Genomic DNA, 10,252 nt, shown 5'->3' with positions numbered 1-10,252 from the left:
ACCTTTTTTGAAAAGGCTGCATTCACTCAAACCCCGTGACCCAGTTTAGATTCAGAGATTGCTAGGCCCTGGGGGAGGGGCAAAACAGTGAACAGGCAAAAAGGCAGTGGAGGATGGGAATATTGGTTAGATACTTATATCTCAAAGACACGCTACTGTTTCAACTGCATACATGCTAATATACATACAATTTAATGAGTGTGTGTGGTTATCAATCCAACTGCAAAAAAAGAATCTTAGTTTCCTTAAGCAGTTTCTTCACAAACATTTAACTGCTTCGCTGCCGCAAACCTTAGGTGTTGAACTGAGGTATGACGGGAAAGTGCTCTACTTTAGAAGTTACCCATGAACTCCTTCCTGTCAGTTTTGCTGTGTGTCAAGATATGGCATTTAAAAAGCTGGATGAGTGGTGGTCCCAGGAACTGGGGGTGATTTGAGATCCCTGGAAGTGGCCTCTTCAGCTTGTGCAGAGAGAGTGATAGATGGGAGGTGCTGGGCTATGTGGCTGGGTCTCTTTCCCAGCTCCTGTTTGCTCTCCGCTCCCATTGATCAGGCATGTGGAAACATTCCGCCTCCTGCACTCCTATTGTCAGGCTCATGTTGCCAAGCTGCAGTTGCCCTCAATAACTTCACCACGACCCCCACCACAAACTTATTCCATGAAACTCAGCCCTGCATTAGAAGACAGTTTTACTGGGATCCTAAAAAGACGTATCACAATCTAAGCGGATCCATTTAATAATCTCAATGCATTAAACTGTTAAAAAATACACGTGTGTATGGCACCTACTATATAATTGTGAGAACTTTGTTCTTTTAAAGCTCATACCTTGATACCATTCAAAACTACGATGTTCGCCCAACTTCTAGAACCTCCATGATAGCTTGTATATGGGAAGATCTTATATAGGCCTATATGCACCATAGCTTTAAAAGCTTTATATCCTGCACTGTATTCCTACATGTGGGAAATGTGGATTCTAACTGGCATCTGTTGTGTGTTGGACAGATTTCTATGAAATGTATTGACATTGGATTGGGGTATTTCTGTAGGTGCTTTATGGGGGGCTGTTGCTTGCTCAGTGAGTTTGAAGGACACTGGAAGTGCTGAGCTCAGCTGATTAGCATAACAATCCCTGCAGATCCTCTTCATCCTGCACTAACGCCAGGCTTTTCAATCCAATTTCCAGCCTCCTTCTTTAGCTGATTACATCAACTGGGAGGAGGGGACTGACCTTAAATCGATGCAGCATCTCCACAAACAAAGTATATAGGTCACTGTGAGATGGAAGCAAGCAGCTTGTAACATAGTGATACAGAGAAACCGATTCACGGATGATAGTGCTTCAAGGGGGAGGGGAACGATAGTGTGTCAATAAAATCTTGTTACATATGATTTTTAGTAAATTTATGTTTGCCGACTGATCACAACTGATATCCTTGTACAGTGCTTTGATCCAGCAGGTTTACAATTTCATGCACCATGGTTCATCAGCAAACAAGGAAGTAAACAGTGGCCGCAGCTCCTCTTACTTCCTGCTGTTCAGGTTGTTTGAGCTTTTGGTCCAAACGGAACAGTACAAGTATGGTCATTCTGTGTATGGCCCTCGTATGGTACCTGTCCATTTGGCCTACAAGTTAACCTCTAGTTCTGTGATCCCCAACCAGTAGCTTGTGAGCAACATGTTGTTCTCCAACCCCTTGGATGTTGCTCCCAGTGGCCTCGAAGCAGGTGTTTATTTTTGAATTCGAGGCTTGAAGGCAAGTTTTAGTTGTATAAAAACCAGGTGTATTACTAAACAGAGCCTCAATGAAGGTGGACAATACACATAGGGGCTACCAAATGGCCAATCACAGCACTTATTTGGCACCCCAAGAACATTTTTCATGCTAGTGTTGATCCCCAACTCCTTTTACTTCTGAATGTTGCTTGTGGGTTCAAAAGGTTGAGGATCCCTGCAGTTGGTGGCATATTTGTCAATGCATTAAGAATCCTTCTGAATGATATTTCTTTCTTACTTTCTTAAAGGAAAATTACCCCCCCCCCCCGAAAAATGTTGGTCTCTATAAAATATATTGAATAAAACAGCTCATATGTAAAACCATGCTTCATGTAAATAAACCATTTTCATACTAATATACTTTTTTAGTAGTATGTGTCATTGGGTAATCATAAGTAGAAAATTGCCATTTTAAAAAAATAAGGTCCACCCCTTGGGATCCTAGGAATCACGGTGCACACAAACAAACCACACATGCTAGGTCACATGAGGCAATTAACAGACGGAGTTCTGTCTTTTGCTTCCACACATCTTCCTCTTACAGGTAGGGGCAGATTTATCAAAGGTCGAAGTGAATTTTAAAATAAAAACTTTGAATCGCGAAGTAATTTTTGGGTACTTCGACCATCGAATAGGCCAAATTCGACTTTGATTCTAATTGAAAATACTTCACAAATTCGACCATTCGAAAATCGAAGTACTGTCTCTGTAAAAAACTTTGACTTCGACACTTCGCCACCTTAAACCTGCCGAATTGCTATGTTAGCCTATGGGGACCTCCTAGAACCTATTGCCAGTATTTGGCTACGTTTTGAGAAGTCGAAGGACTTTTTTGTAAAACATTTGATTGTACGATTAAATCGTATGATCTTACTTCTTCGACTTCGAATGTTGGACTACCCTATTCGATGGTCGTATTTCGAAGTTTTTTTCATTTCGATATTCGACCCTTGATAAATCTGTTGTAGTATTTTTGGTCAGGTGATCCCTGAGGCAGCACAGAGACCATCACAAAATGGTGTGTCAGGGCAAGAGATGTAAAAGGGCAAAATATACCAGTTTGGCAAGATTCTTTAATATGTCACTTAATTTGATATAAGCTATCTGTTGCTTAAGTATTCATTTTGGGGTATAGTTTTCCTTTAAGTGTTTCTCTGACTGCGTTTGTAACATTAATCTCGTGGGTTGCAACATATGGCCTGTTGTTGAGCTACAGTAATTTGTAGTTCAGCAATAGGTTTGGCGCCATACTTTGAGCATTTACTGAACACTTGATCATTCTACTTCAGTTTTAGGGTTTCTTAGCTCTTGAGCCAAATTTAAATCCTGACACTTTAGCCCAGGCTCCCCCACCTGTGACTCAATGAATTCTTGTGAATGTGTCTCTGCTTCCCACATGAGCTCACAAAGCCCTCCCTGCTCTTGTTGGTTGGAATAAAAGCTTCTATTCAGGCCCTCCCTGTAATCTCGGCAGGTCCCTCTCACCCTCTGGAATTCTTATGCGAGGCACGAGTTAAATTCAGCCAGCTAAGCTTAGCAAGAGCTGGAAAGAAAGCAGCATGTTTTGAGTGACCTGTTAACAGGACATCCAATAAACCACCACTACTGACACACACTGTCTCTCAGCAATAGAGTCCTCACACAGAAAGCAGGCCTCTGTATGGATGTGGGGCCCATGCAGGGGTGAGTAGCACCAACCCTCTGGAGTGAAGAAAGGGGCACGATTGCACTGGGTTTTTGTACCTGATATTTTATTTGATACGAAAAAAAATGTACTTGCCAACTTATTGCCAGATTTCCCTATGGACTTCATTGAAGGTTTTCACAAGATCAGGCATGAGATATGGTTAAGAATGTAAATTCTTTATTGTATTTCAATTTATTTATAAAATCATTCTATTTTATGGGACATATTATTTTGTACTTTTTAAAATAGCCTTGCCAGAGACCACATTAGGCCCAGGGTTCACTGAGTCAAAGAACAGATGTCCAACCTGCATCTTTCCAGCCTGTAGTTTAACTCCCATGATCCAAAGTCTGTCAGTGAATGCTAAACATGATTTAATAACAACTGGAGGGGAGTTCTTGTCAATATATATTATACATTTGACTATTTGACAATCTGATTTCTGTTGCTTTTTAAGAGGCAAAATGTAATTTATAAAGAACACTTTGTGACTCTGACACAAACGCCAGGTCATGCCAGGCACAGTCTATAAATAAGAAGTTGCAAATGAGAGTTTTAAATGTATCCCTGTAAGGATGTCCTGGGAGAGGAAATCTATAGCAGTGGCATACATGTTACTGGGTAAATAACACCCTTAGAAAATAGATGAAAGTGGTTTGCATTTAAAAATGTACAAAACTCACCACATCATAAGGCATACCTCCAAACATTTTGGAAATAAAAAGAGGCACAAAAAAAGTTGCAGAAAAAAAGTATCTTATCTGCAACTGTGGCTCATGTACCATGTATCTATTTATCAGTTTGTGATTGGCTACTTTGAGCAGTCAAACACCATTCTGCTCTATGAGGGCTGCGTTTTCATCCGACAGTAGGATTAATGTAGTTGTTTCCTGCGATTTCTCCTTCCGTTTTCTGTAAAACATCTGACACGTCGCATGCGTTTAGTCGCATTGCGACGTGTGGGGTCCACACGCTTCGTCTAGTCCTGCCCTTTGATATCCTACAATATTCAATCCTTATGTGAATCTGCCATCATTTTCCTTTTGAATTCACAAAAATGGATAGATTCTGAAGCTAAGCCTGCATTATGGTGATATATTAGTAACTGTGTTGGGCTCCTCACAGAAATGCATCAGGAATTAAAATAAAGAAATTACATTATGTTTTCCTTTGCTGCACTCTAATCTGTTTTTGTATAACAGCAAAGATGGGCTTGACCTTGTTAATCCTAAAGCAGTAGTCTTGAAACTGTGGGGCTTTTACCTAGGGGGGTGCAATGAGTGGCTGGGGACCAGTTATAAAGAGATATCTGAGGAATGTCTTTATGATTATTTTCTTACACACTGGAGTTTTGTCTGTTTATGAAGTTTATGCTAGGATCCATTTATACCAATGGCCATATCATTAAATAAAAATCGTTCTGTCAGTCCACCTAATCCAAAGGACAAATGTGTTTATTGTTATGCTTTCAAAAATAATTTAGTTCAGGACTGTAGCTTGCAATCCCTTCCAGCATGGCCTATCGGCTGACACTGTTGTTTGTCATAAAGTTTATTTTACAGTCATCCCTGACAAAGGATATAGGAAGCTGTAGTTTGGCAACAGAAGAATACACAAGTCAGAGTTGTCACATACTATTGTCATAACAGTAGTAACATAGTAAATATAGAAATAAGTTAAAAAAGAGACAAAAGTTGACACAAGCTGATCTAAAGGAAAGCAAATAAATCTTCAAACCACCAAGCAGCCAATTTATTTCTGACCTTAATATAGTAATCCTATTGTTCCATGGTTCAGTAACTTCTACTTGTTTAAGCGCCAATACATTGCTTTTCCTACTAGAATGGCATCACTAATGAATCACACAGTGCTTCCATAACTTGACTGCCCTCATAGTAAAGAAACCCTCACTATACTAATGGTAAAAGCTCCTGTGCTGTTCCACTGAAAACATTTTCATAGCAAATTTTCATTAGCAAATTGACCTTATATTTGTATGTTATGGCAGTTGTAACCTTAAAGAATATTTCTGATTAATGTAGTTTAAGAAAGCATAGTTTCTATTGAGGGTCATGTTTATGGCTTGATTTATCAGAACACATTATTTTTCATAGTGGGATTATAATTATTTATGTTGTGCTAAAATATTATGCAGCAATTTACCGGTTATTCTTCATTTACATAGGCCCTGCCCCCTGCGGCTTCATAAGAGACTAGTTAACCTGTCTGTATGTTTTTTTAAGGGCACTAAGCTATCATTAAATGAATATATTATTCACTATTTTCAAAATTATGAATGTAATGTAAACATTTTTGTTTATAGGGAATTATCCTATTTGAATAATTATTCAGTTCCCACACGTTAACAATATGTAGCCACATTTTCCAGCAAAAACAGCTTTAAGTCTATGGTTTAAATGTGTACCAGATTTGCACATTGTTTATTTAACTGAGTTTTTAAACCATAGACTATCTTACTATAAGCTAAAAAGTAAATGAAGGCTTTGACTGGGCCATTGTAAGGTATTCTTTTTATTCTTGAGAAACTCCAATGTTAATTTTGCCATCTGTTTGTGATCATTGCCCAGCAATTTTTAAACTTGAGTTTTTTGTTGTTTTTTTTTAGCAGACAACAGTTTCTCTTATAGTAATTATATGTATTCTGCAATTCACCCTTCTGGCTAACAAGATGCCCAAGATGACTGCTGATGAAAAACAGCCCCACAGCATAATGCAACCACCATCATTTCATGGCAGATTGTATCACTGACATTCATGTTCCTGGCCATTGTCCACTTTAAAGACTTGTTTCCCCTACTTCGCATAAACTAATACAGTGAAACCCAACCAGTGGCTCATGAACAACAAGTTGCTCACCAATCCCTTCAATGTGACTCCCAGTGGCATTAAAGTAAGTGCTTATTTTTGAATTCCTTGCTTGGAGGCAAGCTTTGGTTGCATAAAAAACAGGTGTACCTGTAGGCTACCAGTCCACAAAGGGTCTATAAGTAGTCAATCACTTATTTGGCATTCCCAGGAACTTTTATTATACTCAGCTTTTTCAGTCTGAGAAAGTCCCTCCACTTGCATCTACCTGTGCGTGTCTCTGCATAACAGACACATGGAGTGGCACACTTTTTTGTGCCAAAATCCAATACAGGAATACGGAGGTCGAGAAACAGCCCAGTGGGGCAATAGCCTTAAAGTGATACTGACGCTATAAAACTACTTTTTAAAATATGACTGTACATTAAAAGTTACATATGCGTCATGTTGACCGTTTTTTGTTGATAGGTTTATTTTTCTAAATCATTTTTAGTTGATGTTCCTAAATCTGACTGTTTTGCCAACCTGACTGTCCCATCTCAGTCTGTCAGTTAAAGTTTTTAATGCTAACGAACTCCTGCTGCACAAATATGGCAGCCCCCCTCATAGACAAGCACGGTGAAACAGATGGGTTATGTAAAAGCTTTGAGCAAATACTTTATGGCAAAATTATAAGTAGCAAACAAAGCCAATACTATGATAGATATAAAAATGGTTTTAATTTCTGGTGTCAGTATCTCTTTAAATGTGAGTGGACTGTCATATCTTGCTCCTTCTTTGACACTTGCTTTTGTTCATTATAATATAATTTGAAGTTACATGACTGATAAAATATTTGTTTGGTAAACTGCGAGACTGATGCAACACTGCTTTTGTTGGGTGTCATTTTCTTATATGCTGGTCAAAAGTAAGTAGACTCACTTTTAAAAAAATATTTATGTTATTATATCTGGAGTTCTGTAATAGATACTTCTCTGCTTGCTTTTCTAAACTAATTTCTGTCTCAGCTTCAAACAGAAGAGCAGCATTTAATTTTTGTTTAAAGAAGAACTAAAGCTGAACAAAAGAAGTAGCTAGAAATGTTGTGCATTGTGTTTTGTGCTTTGTAAACCAGCCCAAGGAAACCACAGCCCTTTAGCAGGCAAGATCTGCATCTCCAAAGATGTCCCAGTAGCTCCCCATCTTCTTTTCTGCTGATTCACTACACATGCTCTGTGCTGCTGTTACTTACTGAGCTTAGGCAGCACAGAAGCCAGCACCATAATTTAATAATCAGCCTAATTTTCTGCCTGATAATTTGCTACAACCCCAAATTTTAGCTTCTCAACAGCTGCTCAGAGCCCACTGAGTATGTCAGTGTCGCAGACACTTTCCAAGATGGTGACCCCCTGTGACATGTTTTAAGTCCTGGATCATTGCTGCTATTGAGAAGCTGAAACTTTAGGCTGTTGCAATAAGTTCACTATATAAAATATGGCATTTTTTTGGCCATATTCATTTTTAGGGTTTAGTTCTCCTTTGAAGATGGCAGTATCCTTTTCAACACTATCCAAACAATATGAATGCAACTATACCACATTTCCAGAACAATGCAAGCCATGACTTATGCATACAAAATAATATACAATAACATTATTAACAATCGAAGATGGATGTACTTGCTATTATCATGGTTTTACCTGAGATAAATGTTACACATAGGGGCCGATTCACCAAGGGTCGAATATCGAGGGTTAATTAACCCTCGATATTCGACTGGGAATTAAAATCCTTCGACTTCAAATATCGAAGTCGAAGGATTTTAGCGCAAATAGTGCGATTGAACGATTGAAGGATTATTCCTTCGATCGAACGATTAAATCCTTCGAATCGAACGATTCGAAGGATTTAAATCCAATGATCAAAGGAATATCCTTCGATCAAAAAAACTTAGGAAAGCCTATGGGGACCTTCGGGCTTGTCAGAACTTCCATTACTTTTATGTAACATATTCTGAATTTACAGCTAACCTGTTATTTATTTGAAAATATACTGCAGGAGTGTAACTACAGAGGAAGCCGACACAGCTGCAGGGGAGCCCAGGAGTGTAGGTGGTCCAGTTAGCCCCAAAGTAATAAGCAATTTCAATATATCTTGGTAAAATAGGTCAGTATGGAATAAGTTCTGGGGCCCTATATTGAATTTGCTGTGGGGTTCAATAACATCTAGTTATGCCACTGATATATTGGATGGTTATTTAAAGTGATGTTTAATAATGAGACTTACTTTATAACACAGGAAATAGTTTCCCATAATGTTGCTGTGCTATGTGATATAGGACTTGCTTTGATGCACCAGCCTAGCTGCAAAGGATCTTTAGCAGTGTGTGCCATGCTTGACTAAGCATTTGTCATTGTTGTCCAACTTGATACCTAAGGGCTCTAAGATGAGGCTCTGACAAAATTTTTATTGCTCCCAGTGCGCACTATTTTTTTTTTACATTATCATTTCAATATTGTCTTTTCTACAAACATGTATACACTAGATGGCATCCAGATATAAGCTGGCTTTACAGTTGGCAATCAAGTCTATGTAACCTGTGCAGACCAAATTGCACGGATCTGATTATTTTACCCCCAAGATAAAGATTGGTGTTATATGGGCCCAGTGGGAGTGGAAGACATCTATGATTTGCTGTGGTCCTTGTCCAATGGGATTTCTTTACCCAGAATGACGGATATGAAGGCCCATTAAACTGTCCAAGAGTGGCCTAGTCCATGTATGACCACCTTTATCTATAAGTTCTGCCTTTTGAATCTCTTCAGGATTACAGATGTGCTGGCATTTAAATATTATCTATGCATAAATGTTTTCACTGTGGAGGATGCTTACATTTAGAACAGGTGTTTTAGAAGAAAGGGGGAGTCTTATGCTGTCCTTCCGTAAACAACAGCAAGGCTACATGGACGTGTCTCAGTTCCCAATACACCATTAATTAAACAAAAAAATTGGGTCCCATAGCCTATTTCTCATAAAAATTCCCAAGTTTTAATTAGCATGAATAACAATGTTATTGTTGGTACATACTGACCCTGTATGATCCACCTTGTGTTTAAACACCTATGACTAAGTGCCGGAGGGTAGGAAAAGCATGAGGTGTTTTAGAAGCTCAAACAACCTCTAACAGAAACACCATTCTATGCAGGGTAGGACTGGGGAGCCCGGGGCCCACTGGGACCTACTGTCCAGGGCCCCACTCTGATCGACCGTAACGCGTCCCCTACAGTGACACCGAGGGCGCATGCATAGAGGTGCCTCGCGCATGCGCAGTTTTCGCTGAGCGGCTGCTTCTGGGCCCATCAGGTTTTTTTCCGGTCTCCTGCCGGGCCAGTCCGACACTGATTCTATGGGATCTAATGGCAGCCCCAATGGCATTTTCCATGATACGTGTATTTGCAGTCCAGTCCTGTGGCACAGCTAGGGTTGCCACCTGGCATGTAAAAATGATGGTTGATTCCAATGTTATTAACAGGGAAAAAAGATAAATATATAGGAAGGCCGGCATTTTTTCCCCAGAAAACGTGGCAACCCTAGGCACAGCCTAAACAGCATGCCAGCCCACTGGGTAAGGAGTCACTCACCACTGCACAGTAGTTGGCCAAATGTTAAGTACAGCTCCTGAGAGAAATCTGGCAACTGCTGCGCGTTTGATTAGAAATCTATGAAACCCATAAGCCATGATGACTACAGAGAAATACCCTGTGTAATGAACACGACTCGTCTAATATTGGGTGGTTGGCGAGCACTTACTGGAGTCTATACCATAAAGCACTGCTGCCGACTTCCATTAATCCTCCTTAATTCACCGGATCATAAATGCTCCCCGTACTATTACTAAGCATTTCCAGGCCTCGGTATCCTCCCCACCCCCCACTTAATATCCAGCGGCTTTAGGGACAGTCGGTGGCAAGCTTTTCTC

The 10,252-nt window shown here is 39.7% G+C and overlaps 1 long non-coding RNA gene across 1 annotated transcript; it reads left to right on the top strand.

The window, feature by feature from the left end:
• The first annotated feature begins 3,141 nt into the window (after positions 1–3,141).
• LOC121399481 lies at positions 3,142–10,216 on the top strand. The gene is made up of 3 exons (XR_005965063.1): positions 3,142–3,464; positions 6,095–6,379; positions 8,332–10,216. It is a non-coding gene; the product is annotated as an uncharacterized LOC121399481 (long non-coding RNA).
• Positions 10,217–10,252: the final 36 nt, after the last annotated feature.

Source organism: Xenopus laevis, chromosome 1S (assembly GCF_017654675.1).
Source record: "Xenopus laevis strain J_2021 chromosome 1S, Xenopus_laevis_v10.1, whole genome shotgun sequence".
Classification (NCBI taxonomy): Eukaryota; Metazoa; Chordata; class Amphibia; order Anura; family Pipidae; genus Xenopus; species Xenopus laevis.
Note: the sequence above shows the minus strand (reverse complement) of the source record. Positions and strands in the feature narration are given on the sequence as shown.